Source organism: Podarcis tiliguerta, assembly GCF_965153285.1.
Source record: "Podarcis tiliguerta genome assembly, chromosome: 2".
Classification (NCBI taxonomy): Eukaryota; Metazoa; Chordata; class Lepidosauria; order Squamata; family Lacertidae; genus Podarcis; species Podarcis tiliguerta.
Window position 1 is genome coordinate 49,827,478 of NC_139535.1, and position 23,589 is coordinate 49,851,066.

At 45.9% G+C, this 23,589-nt stretch overlaps 1 long non-coding RNA gene across 1 annotated transcript in view; it reads right to left on the reverse strand.

Annotated features, from left to right (window-relative positions):
- Positions 1–23,589, reverse strand: part of LOC310672420 — an 81,058-nt gene that overhangs the window by 702 nt on the left and 56,767 nt on the right. The window contains exon 3 of the long non-coding RNA XR_014508560.1: positions 8,877–8,932. This is a non-coding gene — a long non-coding RNA (uncharacterized lncRNA). The remainder of the gene's footprint in view (positions 1–8,876; positions 8,933–23,589) is intronic.

Genomic DNA, 23,589 nt, shown 5'->3' on the forward strand with positions numbered 1-23,589 from the left:
AACTGAAGTTGTGTTAGTTGTAACAGGCCAAAAAAGAAGAAGAAGAAATTGAAGGTGCCCTTTCCATCAGGTAGTGAGTGATAGCTTCCACTTTTTAAGAGGTAATTTGGCTTATTCTTCTTCAATGTCACAAAAAGGCAGAATTTTGATGCATTGGTAGTATGCAAAATTATTTAAACAAAAGGCAGGTGATCAATCAACTAAAAAATATTTTATCAGCTGTTATAATGTTACATTAAGCAGCTTTGTATACAGCAAGGAACTAGATAAGTAGTAGTAGATCAAAGTGATGGAGGACTGAAGACAGTAATAGAGCTTCATTCCTGCAAGTATTGTAGTGTGCTTACTAAAGTAAAAGTGCAGCAAGATCCTACATGGTTTCTAATACTTTAGACAGAATTACAATAGGCTGCAGACAAGTTCCATGGACTTCAATTCTACTAAAGGACTACAGAGTGAAGACGACAAGGAATTCTGCAAGAACAGAAGCCACCTTTGACAAAGGATCTGGGTTCCCTTCACAGTGAAATTTGGCTCTATGCACCAATGATGCCATATGGTCAATATGAGTGCACACATATATAACAACTTATTGCAAACTAGGTGGTTTAATAGAGTGAGTAGGTGTACACCTAAATGTACATCTCATGAAGACCACAACATCAAGCCTTATGGGCATGGATCATTACTGATATGACGTGCCATTTTTGTCTCCCGGTACCACCTTGAACATGATGCTTTTTAGTGAAATGTATTCACACTTTTAGCTGTGACTTATAAAGTGCAAAGACATTTATTACATTTGCATGCATGCACCCCCCCCCCCCAACATAAAGGTCTTTGGGTGGATTTCAGAAAATAAATGGGGGGGGGGGAGAATTGAAATGCAAAGTAAAACAAATATAATCAAGGAATTTTATCATTCATGTAGTTGCCATATTATGCAGTTATCTGGGGATAAGCACCACTGAAGATGGAACACAATTAAGTTTCCCTTGTGAGAAAACATGTACAGAATTTCTCTCTGTGTTATCTGGACCTCATGTGAGACAAGCATTTGGCTACTAAAATTCAGTTAGCTTTTGCAAAGTGGCTTGCCTTCTATTCACTCTCTCTTTGGGTAATTAGAGCTGCTTACTAGTTGAGCTATGGTGTTGGAGGAGACTCTTGAAAGTCCCATGGACTGCAAGAAGATCAAACCTCTCCATTCTTAAGGAAATCAGCCCTGAGTGCTCACTAGAAGGACAGATCGTGAAGTTGAGGCTCCAATACTTTGGCCACCTCATGAGAAGAGAAGACTCCCTGGAAAAGACCCTGATGTTGGGAAAGATTGAGGGCACAAGGAGAAGGGGACGACAGAGGACGAGATGGTTGGACAGTGTTCTCGAAGCGACTAACATGAGTCTGACCAAACTGTGGGAAGCAGTGGAAGACAGGAGGGCCTGGCGTGCTCTGGTCCATGGGGTCATGAAGAGTTGGACACGACTAAACGACTAAACAACAACAACCAGTTGACATATGTGCACCACACAAAAAGCCTCTGTACTTTCTTTTTGAGGCACCAATACATTATTAATAATAATAATAATAATAATAAATTTTATTTATATCCCGCCCTCCCCAGCCGAAGCCGGGCTCAGGGCGGCTAACAACAATTAAATAATCAAACAATCAAATAATCAAACATTCTAAAAACATTCCATTATAAAAATTAATTAAAGTCAAATTAATGGCAACCGTTGAGCAAAATTCTGTGCAGGTTGCCAGAGGAGGGAGTCAGGCTGGGACCTGACCAAAGGCCTGGTGGAACAACTCTGTCTTGCAGGCTCTGCGGAAAGATGTCAGGTCCCGCAGGGCCCTAGTCTCTTGTGACAGAGCGTTCCACCAGATTGGAGCCGCAGCCGAGAAAGCCCTGGCTCTAGTTGAGGCCAGCCTAACCTCTCTGAGGCCTGGGACCTTCAGGATGTTTTTATTTGACGAGCGTAGGTTTCTCTGTGGGGCATACCAGGAGAGGCGGTCCCGTAGGTACGAGGGTCCTAGGCCGTATAGGGCTTTAAAGGTTAAAACCAGCACCTTAAACCTGATCCTGTACTCCACCGGGAGCCAGTGCAGCTGGTATAGCACCGGCTGAATGTGATCTCGCAGTGAAGACCCTGTAAGGAGTCTCGCTGCGGCATTCTGCACCCTCTGGAGTTTCTGGGTCAGTCTCAGGGGCAGCCCCACGTAGAGCGAGTTACAATAATCCAGTCTGGAGGTGACCGTCGCATGGATCGCAGTGGCTAGGTCAGGGCGAGAGAGGTAAGGAGCCAACTGCTTAGCTTGGCGGAGATGAAAAAATGCCGCCTTTGTTATAGCTGCAATCTGCGCCTCCATGGAGAGGGAGGTGTCGAAGATTACACCCAAACTCTTAACGGACGGTGCTGGCACTAATTGCACCCCCGCTAGAGATGGGAGTTGCCCCCTCAATCCCATATCGTCCCGTCCCAGCCAGAGGACCTCTGTCTTCGAAGGATTTAACTTCAACCGGCTCCCACGTAACCATCCAGCCACAGCTTCCAAGCATCTGGTCAGTGTGTCTGGGGCCGAGTCAGGGTGGCCATCCATCAACAGATAGAGTTGGGTGTCATCAGCATACTGATGGCAGCCCAGCCCAAAACTCCGGACAAGCTGGGCGAGGGGGCGCATAAAGATGTTAAAAAGCATCGGGGAGAGTATTGCACCCTGGGGCACTCCACACACCAAGGAGTGGCGGGATGACAATTCCCCCCCAAGCGCCACCCTCTGTCCCCGACCGGAGAGAAACGAGCGCAGCCATTGAAGGACTGTGCCCTGGATCCCCACGTCGGCAAGGCGGTGGTCCAGGAGTTCATGATCGACCATGTCGAAGGCTGCTGACAGGTCTAGAAGAATCAGCAGCCCCGACCCGCCTTGATCCAGCTGCCTGCGGAGATCATCTGTTAGGGCGACCAGAGCCGTCTCGGTCCCATGACCAGCGCGGAAGCCGGACTGGAATGGATCCAGAGCCGATGTTTCATCCAGGAACCTACCAAGCTGTTCAGCAACCGCTCTCTCAATCACCTTACCCAGGAATGGAAGATTCGAAACCGGGCGGTAATTGGATAGATCTAAGGGATCTAATGATGTTTTCTTTAAGAGCGGGCGCACCACTGCCTCCTTCAGTTCCCCTGGGAATGTCCCGGTGCCAAGGGACAAATTGATGATATCCCCCAGGGGGGCCCGCACCTCGTCTGGACACGCTCTAATCAGCCAGGACGGGCACGGGTCGAGAGGACAAGTAGTGGGCTTTCCAGCTCGGAGGAGTCTGTCCACATCGGCTGGGGATATCCGGTCAAAGTGGTCCAATACTGGACCCGAGGACAGTCGAGGGGCCTCCAGTTCCTTTATTGTATCCAAATTGGCAGGGAGGTCATGGCGGAGCGACAGGACCTTCTCCGCAAAGAAGCTCGCAAATGCCTCACAGCTGTGTGTCAAATTATTATTTAAATTTGGCTGTCCTTCAAGGGATGTTAAAGACCGAATTATACTAAATAATTGCGCCGGGCGAGAGCTAGCGGATGCAATGGAGGCCGAGAAGTAGGACTTCTTAGCGGCCTTCACTGCCATCTCATAGGTTTTCATAAAAACCCTATAAGATGTTCTTGAAGCTCCGTCACGGGCACCCCGCCATACTCGCTCTAGCCGTCTGAGGTCCCGCTTCATTTTCCGGAGCTCCTCGGTAAACCAGGGAGCCCGGTTTCTGCGGGGTCGCAGAGGGCGCTTAGGTGCGATCTCATCGATGGCTGCCAGGAGCTGGGTATTCCAGCCCTCAACAAGCTCAGTCAATGAGTCGCCAGGGGGAGCAAGGTCCCGCAAGGCTTGGCGGAATCTATCAGGGTCCATCAGCCTCTGCGGGCGAGCCCAAATCGGCTCGCCACCTAAGCGGGGTGGGGGTGGGACATCAATCCTGGCTTTCAGAGCGTAGTGATCAGACCATGGCACCTTCATCGAAGGAAACATGATCACATCTATACCGGCCCCAAAGATCAGATCCAGCGTGTGGCCTGCTTGATGTGTGGGGCCCGAAACAAACTGGGAGAGCCCTAGTGTCGCCATGGAAGACACCAGGTCCAGAGCCTGTGAGGAGGGAGTGGCATCAGCATGGATGTTGAAGTCCCCCAATACCAATAGGTTAGGAAACTCCAAGGCCCAGCCGGCCACCGCCTCCAGCAGGCCTGACAGGGTGGCTGCTGGTGCGCTAGGTGGCCGGTACACCAGCCAGACAGCCAAGCTCACCTCGGAGCCCCACACTAGGCCAACACATTCAATGCCGGGGATCGATGGCGATGGTAGAGCCCTGAAAGAACAATTTTCCCGGATTAATAATGCCACCCCTCCCCCCCGGCCCACAGTCCGTGACTGGTGGAGGACGGAGAAACCCGGGGGCGCCATCTGTCGTAGGGTAACAGTATCCCCTTCGCGCACCCAGGTCTCCGTCACACAAGCCAGGTCGACCCCCTGCGAGATGAAGAAATCTCGCAGGGTGGCGGTTTTGTTGCCTATAGACCTGGCATTGCACAACACCAGTGACGGAGGTGAGTAATCCTTGCTCACCCTACCCTCGTCCCTCGGGATGAGGCGCAGATTGGAAGGGGTACGAGCATATCCATATCTCGATCCCCTTCGCCTATAATATCTGCCCCCACCGCCATACCTCCCTCGCCCCTCCACAGTAGGAATCCCAAGCCTCATACTCTCCTCGATTTACAAAATATAAAAGCAAGCAAACAGGCAAAACAGTTACACTAAAACAAAACCAATCCCCACCCCACTCAACAACCATCCCACCCCACCCCAAAATAACACAAAACAAAGTAAAAATACATGGATAAAAACCACCGTTTATGGTGGTACAACAAAGTAAAAAACTAAAAACCCTTTAAAAATATATAAAAACATTTTAAACATTTGCTGCTGCAGCACCAGTGTCCTTACAGTTGTGGCGATGGTGAATGTGGGCCCCGCCCCCTGGCCTAGTAAAGTGGGCTTGCAGGGGAAAGAGCCCTCCCCACAACTCACGGCGAAGCGGCAGCAGCAGTGTCCCGAGGCCTCCTGGGAGCCTTATATGCTGAGGTGGAGTCTGGGGCCCGCCCCCAGGCCCAAGATGGAGAATGGGCTTGCAGGGGGAGCGGTCCTCCCCAAGACTCACCGGCAAAGCGGCAGCAGCAGTGTCCCGAGGCCTCCTGGGAGCCTTATATGCTGAGGTGGAGTCTGGGGCCCGCCCCCAGGCCCAAGATGGAGAATGGGCTTGCAGGGGGAGCGGTCCTCCCCAAGACTCACCGGCAAAGCGGCAGCAGCAGTGTCCCGAGGCCTCCCTGGAGCCTTAAGTGCTGAGGTGGGGTATGGGGCCCGTCCCCAGGCCCAAGATGGAGAGTGGGCTTGCAGGGGAAAGAGCCCTCCCCACAACTCACGGCGAAGCGGCAGCAGCAGTGTCCCGAGGCCTCCTAGGGGCCTTATATGCTGAGGTGGAGTCTGGGGCCCGCCCCCAGGCCCAAGATGGAGAATGGGCTTGCAGGGGGAGCGGTCCTCCCCAAGACTCACCGGCAAAGCGGCAGCAGCAGTGTCCCGAGGCCTCCCTGGAGCCTTAAGTGCTGAGGTGGGGTATGGGGCCCGTCCCCAGGCCCAAGATGGAGAGTGGGCTTGCAGGGGAAAGAGCCCTCCCCACAACTCACGGCGAAGCGGCAGCAGCAGTGTCCCGAGGCCTCCTAGGGGCCTTATATGCTGAGGTGGAGTCTGGGGCCCGCCCCCAGGCCCAAGATGGAGAATGGGCTTGCAGGGGGAGCGGTCCTCCCCAAGACTCACCGGCAAAGCGGCAGCAGCAGTGTCCCGAGGCCTCCCTGGAGCCTTAAGTGCTGAGGTGGGGTATGGGGCCCGTCCCCAGGCCCAAGATGGAGAGTGGGCTTGCAGGGGAAAGAGCCCTCCCCACAACTCACGGCGAAGCGTTATTGGCCTGTAATTAAGAATACATATTCCAATGTGTTGTGCAACAGGACTGAAGCATGTTTGCCAGCAAAGGAGATTAGTCTCAAAAGATAGCCAGGCTATGAAACCTTTCAAATCTAGAGATATTATCTCTAAATGAGAATTCAATCATACTGCATAAGGCAGGTGTGTTCAAAGTCAGGTGTTTTTGCTTCCTCCCTGTGCCCCTGCCTCCCGCTCCCATCTTTGGTCGTTGCCATTCAGCAAGCAATTCACTCAGGTCAAAAGTATTTCAAGCCTCGCTAGCATAATAGCAACAATTTAGAGTAATTTTCTGTAGGCTAGACGGATCTCATCTGTCTAGGGTGAAAGTTTCTTGAATGCAAATTCCAAGGTCAAGTAGCACCTTCAGAATTATTTTATGTCGGACACCAGAGAAAGGTTGGCAGAAATGTTTAACCTTAGGCCTGGCATCAGCACACAGTATCACAGGGCAAATGAGGGCATCAGTCTCCCCTTTTAAAAATTAAAATTAAAATTAAAAATACCAGTATCATATGGCCATTCTGAGTCTGCCTTGTGAGCCAATGGTACACCATTGAAATTACACCAAGGAAAGGGTTTTCTGGAGCAACAGACTTTATGACTCATATGAAGTCTGTTAGTGCAAATAGAACAAAGGCAGAACAAATTCCTTCATTGCAATTAGCTACTGAGCCTGGCTGGGAGGAATCATACATGTAAAAGTGAGGCTTTGCATTTGTTGAAACCTCAGGCCTGTACTCAGGAGACCAAAACCCTCCCATTAACACCCACTCTTTCCAAAAGTGATTATTCAGACACATAGCTGTCAACTTTCAGATTTGAAAATAAGGGATCAGCAGCCTCACATGTCCCGGGGACAATCTATGGGATATCTAACAATCCGGGATAGCAGCGGGAAGCAGCAGGAAACGTCGCTGGAATAAGGGAATTTCCCACAAAAAAAGGGAAGGTTGACAACTATGTTCAGACAACACTCTTGTGACTTCTTTGTGGGGGGGTGGAGCAGTCATTTGTTGCATCGTTTTCCCCTTAGTGCAGATTACTCAGGACAACTACCAACAATTGTACTGTGGTCACAAAGGACCTCTTCCCATCTCTCCAGTTCAGTCTTGTGGATGCTTTGCTTCCATAAATGTTCACCTGGGCCGTGTAATGAAACTGGTGGCTTTCGCAAAGGACAGGAGGGGTGCTGGATAGCCAGTCCATCCCAGGCTCCTTGTGCTGCTCAGATGCTGCTACAGACTGGCTTACTACAGAAGTGAAATTTAATGAAGTGGTACTACTGAGTTAATTTATTGAGATGTTTTCTCCCAAGAGGAGGACAGAGAGGACAGACTGTCTTCAGAAGCTAGAAGTGATCCTGTATGCAGAAGAGTCATTCCTAGTTTCAATAGGTTGCAATTAATTAAAGGTTCCTTCAACAGACACACAGTCTGGGACATTCTAAGGAGATAATTAGCTCACAGATCTTTTAAATAATTGCTCAGCAATTCCTCCAAGTCATTACTCTACCCAACCTCCATCATACAAGAAATGAGTAACAAAGGAGCTTAATGCACTTTTGGAAAATGGAAGATGATCACGTTAAATGTCTTGGGCTTATCAACAAAAAGAGGCCAACACCCTGATTTATACAGTGATAATAAAGATACGTTGGAATATACAAATTTGTTCAAGCCAAGACTCCTAAAATGCTTTTGAACTCCCTCTCCTCTATCTCTTCTTATCTCTTCCTTCCTTTCTCCTACTCCATCAGCTCAGCACAAACCTACCCAGCCCTGTCTACAGTTTTGCAACTGGCTCATGCTCTGACAAGATAGTTTATCTGAGTGGCACCACACTTGTGGATTTGATCTCTGCCCTGCACATGAGAATCTATTTTACCAAGTCTTTTACCAAGTGACAGGGCTCTCACAAGCATGCATACGCTTCCCTTTTCCAAGGATGGTGCCTGTTTGGTCTACATAATGAAGGCCAGACAACCATCCCAAGGTTCACTATTAAAAGAAATTATGCATCATCCCAGCGTACACAAAACATATTCTCATTCTGAAGCCTGTTTAATATAAATTATGCCATTCATGCCTATCAGACTGATGCATACTTTTTGATCACTTTTCTTTGTTTATGACAACTTTCGTCATTATGTAAATCCTTTCATGTTGTAAGCCACCTTGAACATGGTTATAACTATGGAAAGGCAACAGACAAGTACAGCCGTGGTGGTGGTGGTGATGATATTCTCTCACTCATAATAATATGGAATGGTATTTATCTGGAAGACTTCTCATCTAATATTTTCACCTGATAATATCCCCAAAGAGGCTTAAAATTTAAAATGGAGACCATTTAAGCAACGTAAAACCAAAATACAAAACTAAAACAATAAACTGCAGGAGCACAAAATACAAAGAACCACCATCAAACTTTAAAGTAAGAGGAAGTAAAATCAGTCACCATTCTTTTAAAATATCAGGCAAATGTGATATTTATGAAGAAGAGTCTAAAACCTAGCAGTGTTTTTAAACTGATATATAGCTGGTGGCCATTTCCATTGGAGTGATAATAGGTGCTTTTGATAAATTGTATGGCACCACGTTCTACATCATCTAAACCAAATGTATCATCATTAAAAGATGTTTTGGAAGATACATGTTGAATAGCTCTTGAGTAAAGCAAATAGCAAATTAAAGCTTGTGGTTTTGCAAAAAAAAAGAAAAAGTGATATTAAAAAGACATTTGTGGTGTAATTTTCTGTTTTTCTTGGACACAAACCCAGATTTTCCCTTCTGAGTTAGGCTAGGATCCAAAATACTTTGCAAGAAGCTTTTACATACTTTGGGCTCTCTTACCTTCCATCTTGCAACCGGAGCCTTCTTGCTTTAGTTCATGAGAAGACAATCCAGTCCTGTTGGATTAGACAAAAGATCAGTTTAATCCAGCATTCTATTCTCATGGTGATTTACCAGATCCCTGTGTGAAGCCCACAAGCAGAACATGAACATAATAGCCTTCTTCTATCCATATTTGACCAGAAAGAAAAAATGAGGAGACATTTCGTGTATGTACAAAAGTATTACGGGTACTGTCTAAGAGGCTCTTTGCATCTCAGTCCTAAAAACATAGCAAAGCATTCTACCATTGCAGTGAACCCATCAGTCAAGCAACTTATATTTTCATTTGAAATAAATGAGAAAGCAGAACTTCTAAGGTTCTCAAATCTCTGATTGTGAGCTAGGCACACAGGAGAGTTCTGATAGGAAATCAGACCCCTGGTCCATCTACACCAACCGGGACCGGCTCTTCCAAGACTGTATAAAAACTTCTCATTTGTGCTTGTTACAGACAATTGGTTTGTTCAAATACTTTGTAGGTCTCTTATAATTTTGGGAAAAGTGCAGGATAGCATTTAACAATCTGTGTGGATGAAATACTTTTAAGCGATGCAAATAAACCTGTTTATTTCTGCAATCAGTAATTTTATTTTATGGTGGGAAACCCAAACTTGCCACTTGAATTCAACCTCCACATTGCTGCAGTATTTATTCTCATATATAATCTCTCATGTGGACAGATAAGGCCTCTCCTCCTCCCAGAGGGGAGGGGTTGTGAGCGGGAGCAGCTTCCCGCTCACAACCTGGGCGGGGCAGGGAGGCGTACTCAGCTCCCTGCTCCTGATTGCTTCTGCTGCCGTGGCCAAGCCTTCCAGCCAACCAATAGGGCCGGCTGGTGGGTGGAGCTAGCCGCATTTAAACAGCTGCAGCAGCGCTCATCTCCCAGTCTGTTCCTGCTTTCTTTGTATCTCCCGCCCTCCCTCCCTCTTAGGCCAGCTTCTTTTGCATTTTGACCTTGCTATGGACTTCGGTTGGTTACCTTCGTTGCCCAAGGGGCTTGGTAGGACTTTTTTATCCATTTGGCAAATTGGCACCAGCCTCTTGGTTTTTTCACCTACCTCGTAGCAATTCATCACAACTTTCTGGTATTGGTGGTTAGGCATTGGAATGTGTGCTGTGTTGGAGGATTGGGTATGGGCCATCATCTACCCCTCCTCTTTTGGGTATTCCATTAAAGGAATCTGGCGGTCGTGGATCCTGTCCGATGCCCTGCTGGTGGCTAGGGCCATGGCAAGACCCCCAGTGACATCATGGGGGAGCTTCCAGTTGTATTTGCATCAACAAGCTCCTCCCATTGGTTGTTAACCCTGATATGACTCCCGGGGAGTCTTGTATTGCTGTTTCATCCAATGCCTAAGCCAATACTACTCACATGCTGTAACCAATAAATGTTGTGGCCTAATTTTGCCCATTAACCTAAAATAATGTGTCTTTGTGTACTCCTATGCGGGTGGCGGGTCCTCGACTCACAATGAGATGCTTTGAGGACAGGAGACAATTGCAGAGAAAAATAAACCAGATCCAATAATGCAAAGAAATCACTAGTTGCCTTGCTCAGCATTTCATTCAGCTTCAGGAGTAGATGGGGGGGGGGGATCCAACATTTGAATTCCCTACGGAAACATCTAGGGGCAAGTAATCTCCAGCTTTCGTGAGACAAAGGGTTTACCATTACTGCTGACTTGTCAAGCACACCCCAGCATTTAAAAAGCCAGATTAAAAAACAAAACAAAAACATCAGTGAATCAGTGCTCTTAAATGGCCGAAACAAATTATTAGGAAGAGGTTTTTAAAAACCCAACAACAGAAAACTTTCTGGTGATATTGTACTATATCAAGCTATGACACATACATAAAAGCTCTCTCCATAATGTTAGCGGGATTGTGGTATGGTGGAGTGCCCTCCTTTATAATCATTCTAGCTAATGCTGTCCAACAATAATATGTTAGGCGACGTAAGCCAGCCCGTCAATCCAAACCCAGAGGGAGCCATGTTACCGTTATTTTTTGAGCTATGAAGATCGCACATCATTAGAGGTCCCAGATCTCTTTCATAGACAGGGGTTTTAGAGCAGCTGGTATTGCAGAGAAGATAACTCAACGAAAGAGGGTCCTGTGGCAAAGGGTACAACAAAATCATGTTGGCTCTCTTTTTATGAATGACAGCACACATAGTAAATGGCCCTCTGGAACCTCAGAAAGTCTTTGGCATGGTGCGAGGGCTGGACGGGTGTACCAAATTTTGGCCTTGCTCAGGGTGCCATAGAACCAAAGTCCACCCCTGCACAATGGAGATGGACTGAAATCCCAGTGAATGCATCCCAGTCTTGCCCTTTCAACAGAAAGGGAAGGGAAATAAATTTCCTGCTCCACGCAAATGACTGATTTTCATCTTTGGTTATTATGCATGCTTAAGGGAGGAGCGCTTTTGTTCTGGGTGACGGGATTTTTACCTGGCATTCAGACGCAAGCAAGGCATCTAAATGAGATGCCCACCAATAAGAATCAGATAAAGGTTTTCATTCTATTGCTCGGCTTTATCTTTTCCTGGGTTCTTTTGGAGATGGGCACATGGAGAAAGATTTAATGAAGTCCATACAGTGCTTGGTAACCCTGCTGCCCGGGGGGTGATGAGGAGCAGAGGAGGATGAAAAGCAAGCACATTTTCAAAAGGGATAGGGGGGATTTTTTTTTTTCCCCAGCAGAGAGACTGGGACATATTATAAACCTTCCTATTGTTGGCCTTTTGCTTCTTTCCTTGCAGGCAAAATAACTAGCTCCTCATACCGAGGGGCCAGGAAAAGGTCTGTGCTCTGCAGCTGCACAAGCTTTTCTGCAAAGGTCCCACTTGTATTGCCTTGGCTTGTTCGCCTAGCTCAGAAGAAAGGTTAAGTTGATGTCACCTCCTCCCCAGTTCCCTTAGCATGTAGCATTGCCAGCAAAAGAATACTCTGTTCCCTACCAAAAAAGCAGACATTGGCTCAAGCTATAGATTTATAGAAGCTTTTCTTAAAAAAAAAAAAAATAAATGAAGGAGAGAGGAGAAAACTGAAAGGAGTGTGGTGTGTTGAAGGAGGCAAGGAAATGATACAGATGTCACATTTTTTTGCTGATGTTGAGTCCCACAAAACAGATAAGTATGTAAGAAGAGCCTGCTGGATCAGGCCAGTGGCCAACTAGATGCCTATAAGAAACAAGCAGGATCTGAACACAAGGGCTCTCTCGCCTCCTGTGGCTTCCAGCGAGGACTTTCTTTTTCCAGCATTCAGTTTCATGTATCTGTTGGTTTCTCCAGCATTTGTTACAGTCTGCTCATTCATCTACATAGTGTTCATCCCAAAAGTGTTTCATCCCCATTTTGTCCCAGTTTTTAATTTACTTTTAATTTATTGTGAGAGTCCTCTGCCTTCCAAGGTAGTACAGTCCACGGTCAAACAGCTGCTGTGGTCAGAAAGTTTTTCCTAATGTTTAGTTGAAATCTCCTTTCTCATAATTTGACTCCATTGTTCCAGGTCTTACCTTCTGGAGCAGAAAACAAGCTTGCTCCATCTTCCATCTTCCAGCCTTCCCTTCCCTGGGCTCATTTCTTCTGCCATGTCTTAACCAAGCCTTCTTATGTTCCATGGGAATCTGCACCTCCTCTGCCTCCCAGGAGGAGCATTGTGGCCTGGGGGAGACCAGCCTGGCCTTATCCATCAGCTGCTTGAGTGCTTGCTTCCCTCTTTTGAATTGTGCCTATGAGCCCATGGAGCAGGGAATGGCTTATCTTTTAACATATGCAGAGCACCTGGAAAATTTTAGACACATTCTAAGCATTATAAGAGCCACAGGAACTCCCAGACAACAATGCAAAGTGGGATGCAGCCATGGATCTCCAAAGGATGTGCTGTCAGGGACAGGCAGGGGTACTAAAGGTGGGCAGAAGAGGCAGGGGGCAGGAGGATGATACAGGTGGAAGGGCCAGTGATTTATGGGGTTCTGCGCTACTTGTGAAGCAGGGGAAAGAGGAAGAGTCCAGGCAGTGAGAGACAAGTGAAGAAGCGATGGAAGAAGAGTTGCAGGAAGTCACAAAGAGAGTTGAGCTGTTGGGATCTCCTCTGTCCTCTCCTCCACTATCTCCAAGGATGAGCAGAGGCTAAAAGCGGCAGGAGCATCTGGAGCTGCCCCCCAGGAGAAGTCGCTGTTTCCTTGCGCACACTATGTCAGAAGAGGGAGTGTAAGTGTGCTGATTCAGGTGTAGTTGCACTGTTGCGCCAACTGTCCAGTTTGGATGCCAAGTGTGAAGAAGGAGCTGTTTAGCCTGCGATTCTTGCACCTTAGGAGCTGAAGCAATTGAGTGCTTTGCCCATAAAGAACTAAACTCCCCATCACGTGTCCTCATTGGGGGACTGGGTACACAGGGACAGTCAGGCCTGGGTTCTTTAAGGCTGACTTCCCTCCCCTCCTTTAAAACTCCCATTTTGGATGTACCTTGATGTTTCTTCAGCAGCTCATGGTTATTAAAAGCAGCCTTAGAAACTTCGTGACCCCTGGCCTCTCTTCCATCTGCATGCATTTGTAGGCCTTGTATAATAACTGGCTTGCTGGTGGGCTGCTTGCAGTTGCGCAGGTTTAAAGAGCCAAAGAAATTCTATACTGCGAGGCATGAGGTTCTCGTGCACATACAGGTGCCTCCTATATAGCATTGGCGTTAATCCAAACAGTAAGCAGCAGCTCAAGCAAACCTCACGAAGTCAAAACAATAAATCACTGCTGAGAGATTCTCGGGGGCGGGGGGATGGTCATCCTTCACATCTTTATCGTTTTCTCTGCAACATTTTCATAAGACTTCTTTGCAACCATAGCCAGGTCTAGAATGGAAAATTCCTAGACAAATGAACACAGGGTGCTTTTGATCTTGTATCTGTTAAGGGTGTACATCTGAATAGGGTGGGGGCTGAATGGGGCAAATTTGGGTGATTTGTGGGTCTCCCCCTTCCTGAACCACAGCTCAACGTCAGCAACCCCCCCACCCCCAAGTTGGATTGGGGACCCCACAAATTCTTGTGCCGCTGTGCTATATTCCCTATATATCTCTACATTTCTCTAGGTCCCTGTGTTTTGTAAGAAGTGAGGCTCTCCAAAATATTGCCTGCAGAGCGCTAAAGAGCTCTGCATTTGTTAGTTAGTTTTTAAGCACAGCAGCTTTGTTAAGACTCCAGCAAGCATTGTTTGTGTGCATGTCTCCCTCATTTCCCATGATGCACCCTGGTGGCACCATTGCTGCACGGCTGCAGCATTTGTTTGAGCAGGCAGGGAGCAGAATCTTTTTCGTAGCAGTGAGGAAGCAACAGGGCGTCAGGCGACAGAGCTGTGTGCCACGCGGCCTGCTCTGTGTCCTCTAAGCTGGTGTGCTGCCTTAAGGTTGTGGTGGGGGATGCTAACTTGATTCCAGCATTAAAGGAAGATTCAGCTGACTGCCAGGCCAGCTTCTATATGCGGAATAGGGGCAGGGAGGGCACCCCCTTGGCATTTGCTTCAGGCAGCAACATGTCTTGGGCTAACCACTGAGCCAGTGTGGTGTAGTGGTTAAGAGCGGTAGTCTCGTAATCTGGGGAACTGGGTTCGCGTCTCCGCTCCTCCACATGCAGCTGCTGGGTGACCTTGGGCTAGTCACACTTCTCTGAAGTCTCTTAGCCTCACTCACCTCACAGAGTGTTTGTTGTGGGGGAGGAAGGGAAAGGAGAATGTTAGCCACTTTGAGACTCCTTCAGGTAGTGATAAAGTGGGATATCAAATCCAAACTCCTCCTCCTCCTCCTCCTCCTCCTCTCCTCCTCTTCTTCTAAATGCAACTAAGTTGTGCACACTTCCTCAGGCACAAACTTCACTTAACATGCAGTAGGGCTTTATTCCAAATGAATATCTATAGGGCTGTGGTGTTAGTCTCTGAAATATGAAAGAGAGGCAAAGCAAAAAATGGGTTTTGGGTTATTTCTGTTTCTTTTAACTTTTTCTTTAGACTGCTGAGTGCTGCTTGTACATCCTCAACAGCACCACTTCCATATTAAATCATCTGGGTTTAAATGCTTGTTTAGGTTATCTCCCTGTTTGGTATTGCTGGGAACCTTGGGCAACAGTGGATTCATGGCGTCAGGGTTGCCATTTTGCTGGCTTCGATCAAATGGAGACACCTTTCTGTTCTTTTTCGCAACCAATATCTTAGTTTAAAATTAATCAATAAACTCATTCTTGGTACTAAGCAGTGATCAAGTTGAATACATTTTAAGACCAGGACCCTCCTCCCCGTAAATAGCACGTCTGTCAAATCTGACAGGCGACTAAAAGACACTTGAATGTATTAACGTAAGTCTACTGCCCTTAGCAGTAGTGGCTGGTGGGGCAGGGTAGGGCAGCATTGCTCACCTGGTTTCCCAGTGTGGAGGCTGCTGCTGGTAACCAAATGAGGCAGCGCAGAGGTCAGTGCAGGGAGGAATCAGCAGCAGAACTGTCAGATTGGGTCTGTTGCTGTGTCTGCACCGTGTCAACACTGCTCCTGCCACCCCCTCCCAGTTCCCAGCAGTGACTTTCACACTGGGAAGCCAAGTGAGCAATGCTGGCCCACGAGCTGCTACTGACTCTTAGCAAAAGAAGTTTAGGGGAAAATTTTTTGAGGAACATTGGGGAAATGGTGTAGGAAAGAAAATCCACACAGTCCCACACTCTTGACTTCTTTCTCTCTGCCAGTCTCACTCCCCTTGCCCTTCCCCGCCTCTGTCTACCTTTCTCTCCCTCCCTATCTCAGCTTCACACAGAGCTTTATTGAAAAAGATGCCTCATGTTTCCTAACCTCCTCTCTGACAGATTGCCTGAATTCAGTCTGATTGCCTGAATTTCTGAAGCAAGATTGATAAGACTTAAGAAAACCATTTCACCTACGGCAGGCTTCTTAGGCTAAAACAGCTGCCTTTGTGCTGGGCTGCTGCTTATGGCTTGTTTGTTTGTTTTGGCTTGCTGTGCTATGTGTGATCCAACATTAAGAGCTGTTGAATCCAGCAACGCTTTACCAAGCTCAGCTTCCTCTGGATTGTACTCATCGATTCTGCTGCATCACGTGTAAGTTGCTGTCCTGGAGGAGATTGTCTTGTTCCTGGGCCTCACTTCGGGGGAAGTGCCTCAGGGTGCAATTGAGGAAGTTTGGCGGAGAGCTACAAACTAAACCAGATTGCCATTCTGCATCGCTCTACCACCACCCTTCTTTAGTGCGTATCATGGTGGTGCAATGATCTCTTGAAAAGAGAGCATTCCTAAGATAAGTGGACCCTTATCACGAGTGTTCCCTTAGGGAAATATCATTATTAAATCGAGGTGAAGCTCATTTTTTAGCACTTACAGTGTTCCAGCCCATGAAAGCATATTTTTGTTAGCCTTCAAGGTGCCACACAAACGGTGTGTGTTTTTCCCCCTGCAACAGCCAAACACAGCTGCCTCTTTGGAATTTGTCAATTTCAGGTAATTATTGTAGATGGAAAGCGGAAAAGCTTACGGTATGCATCAGGACATTTGGAGATTGAAAAGAAAGGGGTACAGAGTGAACTGGCACAATCTGGAAACAAAAAACAAAAAAACCCATATGAATTGAGGTCTCTGGTACAGACAAGTCCTTGAAAGTGTCGTCTTTGCTGAGCAGCCATTGTCCGATTTCACTGTATTTCAAAAAACTGTAAATCCACAAACCAAGATTTCATGATTGTAAATAAGGATGTGCCAATTCTTTCACCTTAAGCTCCAGTGGCAAATTCACCAGGTGGTGTCTTTGCCATTATATTGAATCATCTTAAAAATATCATGCGTTGTGTCCTGGTAACTGCACAACATGAAGAAATTCCCTCTTCCCACCTGGCTCTTTCAGGTCTGCACGATTCACATCAGCTAAGATTATTAGTCGCTCTGTAGGAAATGGAATCTCTACGCAATCTCGGGGAGTTGAGATATCTGATTGTAAACTTCCACATTTAAGTGCCTGGTATGCATTTAGAAGTCTGCTTCCCCTTCCCTGCCAGCCCTATAAATATCGCTTCTGGTTACTTGTGCAATCTTTCCAGCGTGGATGAGTTTCCTAATCCTTCTACAAAGAACGGCAGAAGTATATGTCTCGGTGGGTGGGTGTGCACACAACTGGCTCCAAGGCAAGGCTTGCTGGAGTCTCTCAAGGAGGTTGCTCACCCTCAGAAGAAGGAATCAGACAGCCATTGACACAGAGCAAGGAATTCCAGAGGAATATTTACCAGCCAGAAAGAAAAAAGACGTTCGAAACAGAGAACCACTGCACCAGATATGGAGACTAGGACCACAACTTTATTGCTGAACTGGTATCCTAATAAGAGAGACGAAGGGTATTCAGACGTTTAGAAAATAAAGAAAAGAAAACATCTTCCTCACCTAAAAATAGCAGTGCAAAGCTTTACGGATATAATTCATCACTGTTTGATAAACCACAGAGATCTACTCCCCAACCCCAATAGATGTATCCCTCATCATTATATTCCATTAAAACTTGATCTGCTGATATCAAACATAGGAGAATAGGTGTATAATGACTCATGGTTGCTGAAAATGGACTCAGTGCGTTCCCTGCAACTTTGGTTTAAATTAAAAGCGTATGGTGCTGTGGTTTCAGTAAGACACTCCGAAATGTCAAATGAATAAAGGATTTATAAAGAATAAATAAACAACAGTTTGGATGTACAGTCACAAAAAGGAGCCACAGAATAATGTCCTATCATCTCTCTACAGCACTTGCATTGGATCATGCAACCATATTGCTCAATCATCTAATGCCAGAAGCTTTCTAATCAAAGCAAACGGGGCTGTTCGGGAGCAACTGACTCACAATGCAGGGAATAAAGCTTGTTTTCTTAAAGCTTTATCGGGGGGAAATATAAAGAGCCAGATAAATTAGTCTGCAGCGGCTCGCAGTATTTGTTGGGCTCTGTTTGCATTTGACAGAATCATAGGCTGCATATAAACCATACACTTAAAGCAGTGGAAGACAGGAGTGCCTGGCGTGCTCTGGTCCATGGGGTCATGAAGGGTCAGACACGACTAAACGACTAAGCAACAACAACAAAAGCACACTTAAAGCACGCAGGTAACCCCTGCGTTACCATTCCCAGCACCTTTAACAAATGACAGTTTCCAGGATTCCTTGGGGGTAGTCATGAGGTTTAACTGCATGGTTGTGTGTGCAGCCATAGAGTTGGGTGGGATCTTTTAGGTCATCTAGTCAATGTCAGAAATTGTGTGCGCGTGCGTGCATAAGGGTACAGTCAGTATGCCAATGTGAAGTGTGTAGCTGGGGAATAATAGTGGCGGGGTGGTTATGGCCCTCGTGTTTTGCTTGTGGGGTTCCCTTAGGCCATGGGTAGGCAAACTAAGGCCTGGGGGCGGGATCTGGCCCAATTACCTTCCAAATCCGGCCCTCGGATGTTCCAGGAATCAGTGTGTTTTTACATGAGTAGAATGTGTCCTTTTATTTAAAATGCATCTCTGGGTTATTTGTGGGGCATAGGAATTTGTTCTTTTCTTTTTTCCCAAAATATAGTCCACCCCCCCCCCAAGGTCTGAGGGATAGTGGACTGGCCCCCTGCTGAAAAAGTTTGCTGACCCCTGCCTTAGGCAACTGATTGGCCACAGTGGAAAACCCAGGCTTAGGATGAGATAGGCTTCTGCTCTTCTGGTGTTCTTCTGATTCAAAGGAGTACATGCATCAACCCATTGGAGCATTTCTGGGAGTCTCTCTCTCTCAGAAGCCACCCTGTGGGAAAACCTTTATCCCCTCCACACACACACACACACACACACACCGAATGCTTTTCAAACTTTAAAAAGCAGACTGAAGACTTGGCACAAGAGATGCTTAAAGAGAGACTCTGGAAACAGGCATGAAGAGTCTCTGTGGTCCTGTCGATATAGAGCAATATAGCCCATGGGACACACTGGGTGGCCTCAGGCAAATCCCTCTCTCGGCCTCAGCTCCTCATGGGAACAACATGAATGCACCACCAAGTTGCTGGGAGGCAAAAGCTATAAAGCACTTAGATGATTATTTGCAGTAAAGGCAAGGGAAGGAGCACGTGCACACTGGGAAGCTCTTGCCCTTTCAACTGTTTTTGTACCAATCCGCTATTAACTTTCCACATACCAAGATACTTGGGCCTCACTTATGCCATTTCGGAGACCTCAGAATTCTTACAAGGACTTCCACACAAAAAAAAAGACTGGCAGCTGAAAGGTGGCAAACAGGCACTTTGGTTCCATCAGATGAAAATAAAAATGGGACACTTGGCCTAAAATTGCCTGGTTGGGAAAATCCTTCTTTGAGCAAAAAAGACAACATCAGGGAGAGATGGGACACCTGCATATCCAGGTCTTTATGTGGGGCCTCTGTATTATTATTATTATTATTACTACTACTACTACTACTAGAACTAATAATCATAATAATAATAACTGGTGACATTTGTATATAGGGAAAGTGAAATCTATCAAGTTTTGGTTTCTCTCCATTTCTTGTTTTTCCACTCCGAAGTTCAGTTTGCCACATTTCCAAATTGTATTTTATAAGTCCTCAAGAAAATTCATCTGCATTGTAGAGCAGTATATTCTCCTAATATACACATTTTGGGAGCAATTTTGCTAGTACATATATTTTTACAAAGCGATTTCCACAAATATAATGCATTTTTGTGGGTATCTCCCCCACTATGATGTACATTTTAGTGCACATTTTACCTCAATATATGCATTTTTGTACACATTACTTGACTTGAGAATGCGTTGCAAAATTCAGGGAAATGCAAAAAAAATTAAGCATTACAGAGAATGCAGTTTAGGTAAGTCTTCCTATAACTGAATTGAAATTGTCTCCCATCCCTGTTTGTTTACCACCTTATAACATGGGATTCTCTGAGTAGCTTACAATAAAGAAATAAAGAAACAACAACTGAAATACAAAGCACAGCAGCAGCAGCAGCAACAACAACAAAACAATGACAAGGAAACAGAACTCACCACACCTCCCACAGATTCATAAAACAGAAGCCCAGACTACTTAAGGTCTATGGCCTGAGTGAATAGAAAGGTCTTCATTGGATGCAGAAAGGATGACAAAGATGGCACCAGATGAGCCTCCTGTGGAAGGCTACTCCATGACTGGAGTGCCACTACTGAAAATGCCCTATCCCTAGTGGCTATGCCTTACGTAGTTTGTTAGGGGCGCTTGGAGCAGGGACTCTGAATTGGACCTTCAGGCTTAGATAGGTGTGTATGGCAGAAGGTAGTCTTTCAGGTAGCTTAGTCTCAAGGCATTTAGGGCTTTAAAGGTTGAAACCAGCATCCCAGGTCCTTCAACCTCTCCTCTTTATGCACTTGAAGAACTACAGTGTCTATCTTCTCATCAGGAGAAATATGGCATGTATACTGCCCTACAGTGCTGCCTTGCCAGGCTGTGCCTTTGCCCTGAGTTCATTCATCACTGGTGTTGCTTAAGATACTCAAATGGAAGTGAAGAGTAGGTTGCTACAACTTCTTCCGCCACATTTGACAAAGCAGATGTGTGTTGAGCTCACAGCTACAATATCCTGTTAGGTCATGCTCTTTCTCATTGCAACATTAGAAGCCACATCTGGAAAACTCTTGTGTTGCAGGCCAATGACAGAACCCTGGGAGCATCAATGCACGGAGAGGAAAATGTGTCTCATAATGAGAAGTTGTAAGAATAAGCTTTGATGTTTTCGGAAGTACACAAACTATTGGCTACCAAAATGATTAGGATTGATTTCTACCTGACAGGTCAAATAGAAAATTCTTCCTTGAGCAACCAAGAGCTACAAAAAGTAGAAGTCAACCAGATTTAAAATTCTGTCTGAGATCGACTTTGTGGCCACTTCAGAGAATAACCTGACAATCTGAGGCAAACGTACAGAGAAAGACACTGAGGGCCTGATTTATTTCTGCCTTGAGATCAGTACATCTCTGTGGAACATGACCACATCACTAAGACATATCTTCCATTTTTTTTTAAAAAAAAGGCCTCTGGGATTTAAATACTTATTTTTTTCTATACCAGGGGTAAAGAACTCGTGTCCCTGCAGTTGTTGCTGGATTGTGGCTGGACCCATGGCCTGTTGGAGATGGTCCAGAAAAACATCTGGAGGGACACAGGTTTCCAATCCCCTGTGCTAGACTATCAGTGTTTTTCACACAAGTTCAGAGAGACTAGTTCATTCTTTAATATCATAGGTTCTAAGATCTACTGAGAAGATTCTCTTAACAGAACTAAGCTAAACTTGCTTTTTGATTGTTGCCATGATTGTGGGAAAGTGTTTCTCATTTTCAGCGATTTTCAGCAGTTATTGCAAACATTTGCATTTTTTCAGTGATATTCTTGTTAACACAATTTCCTTCTTCTTCCTCCTCCTCTTCCTTCTTCAACCTCTTTGACTTCTGGGTACTTGGCCCACACTGACATGCCAAGGAAATAAACAACTATCTAACTTTTCTAAAAGTTAGATAGGCAGCCCTGAGAATTTTGAGTGTTTTGGTTTGTTGGAAGCCTCCTAGAGTGGCTGGGGCAACCCAGTCAGATGGGTGGCATATAAATAAATAAATTGTTGTTGTTGTTGTTGTTGTCGCCATCATCATGAAATACTATTGCAAATTGATAACTTCAAGGAGGAGTTTTGCAGCATGATCCGTCCCCCTCTTTGGACAAAGCACTTGCAAATTGCCTGGTAGGGGGAAAGACAGCACTCAGCATTTTCACCCATGTTTCCAGTGACCACTGAACAATTGTCCAAGGAGCACTTTTTAAATTTCTGATGAAAATATCCATGAAACACCTCCATCCACCTTTCAACTCAGCCCTAATCTTAGGGGCTTCCTGCTGGCAACCAGCGTTCTAATGAGAAATCAGCTGTGTATGTCCTGATCTTGATATGAAAGCCTGGCCATGCGAGACAGAAGACGTTGCCAGGTGCCTCCTCTGTACTGGAGCTCATTCCAATTCATTTGTTAATGAATACTGGCTTCTCTGCCCATAGCTACATAGATCTCGTGACGTTGTTATGGAATTACCTGACCCAGAAAAACAAAAAACAAATGGAATGGCTCTCTTCAGAGAATACAGGGTTGTTATATTCTAATTTATACAGCCAACACCCCAAGTTTTAATCCAACGATACCCTCTGGCAAATGTGAAACAACAGAACCCAACAACTATATATTGTGTCTTCTAAATTCTGGCTTCTGAAGAGCGGGCAAAACCTTGAAAGTGTCTCCATCATCAACATGATCTAATCAAAGATACCTTCTCAACCATATTTAGTATCTCTCTTGCTTTGGGTCTAGCACAACTCTGCTTGGGGAAATATTACCCAGGCCTCCATTGGCAAGATTAGGCTTGTGAACATTGTAATTCAGAGAGTAAATATTCACAATTTATGGGGAGAGCAGAGAGCTGGTGAGGGTTCCATCAGAGAGCTAGCATCTTGCAGGGCCATTTCATTGTTCTCTCCCTGTGCAGATACTAGGGGAGCTGCTCAGGATGCTCTAGGTCTGGATGTCCTGCATCAGAAGAACATAAGAAGAACTACAATTCCCAGCACCCCTAACAAACCTAGGATTCTTTTTCGGGGGAGAAGATGCTTTAAATCCATGGTGTCTACACAACCAGGGATGCAGATTTCAGAGGCTGACAACAGAAGTCACATAGACATCTTTCCCCCAGGGTCTCAGCAGTTAATCCCTGAGCAGAATACTATTGTTTTGTTAAAATGACATCTCCATACTGGTGGAAGATGCACAAGTAGTATTTATGGCTGCCATGTAGCCCTGTCAGATAAAAATAAAACAAAAAATGGTGTTCCTCATGAAGAGGCAAGGACAACAGGCTGTTCCTTTATTGCATTTGCCCACTGGGAGTTTCAGCTTGGGGACCACCACTAGCACCCAGCTTTCCAAAGCGGTAGACACCAGTGATGTGACACTTGAAGTAGTGCATTAGCTTGGTTGCCATGTTATATACGTCAGTTATGACCATTCCAAATTACTGGTAGTTTCCATGGCAGTAACACTGCTAGTGCTTGCCATCTGCAGTGCTATCCTCATTCCTTCATGGAAGAAGATTGGACTGTTCTTGCCAACAAGGAAGACAGCCTCCTGTTCTAGATTGCTGTTAAAAAAAAAAAAAAAATCCTAGAGAAATAAGCTGGAGTGCTCATAGCACATGTGAGCACACTGCATCCAGGAAAAAATATGAGAGAGATGAGCAAAAAGTTGGAGGGGGTGGTTCCTAACTGACCAAAAAATTGCAACCAGACAGGAGGAGGAGAAATGATGTACCTCTGGATCAACATCACACAGGCACCATTGAGCAAGGAGCCAGTGACTTTTGTGAATGTGCCCCCCCCCCCACCAAAACATCTGGAAGGATTTTGCCTGCTGGCTTCCAAATTGTTATTATCAACCAGCAGGTTCAGATAAGTGCTGCTGATGGTCCCAGTGAAAAGTTCAGGAGCACCTAATTTGGCTTCACTGCTGAGGTTTGGTGTGAAGCCCCATCTGAGGGTGAGAGGCAAGTACAAAAGTGTGAACCAAAAAGTTGCAAAAACCTGTGGTTAACCAGGTGGGCT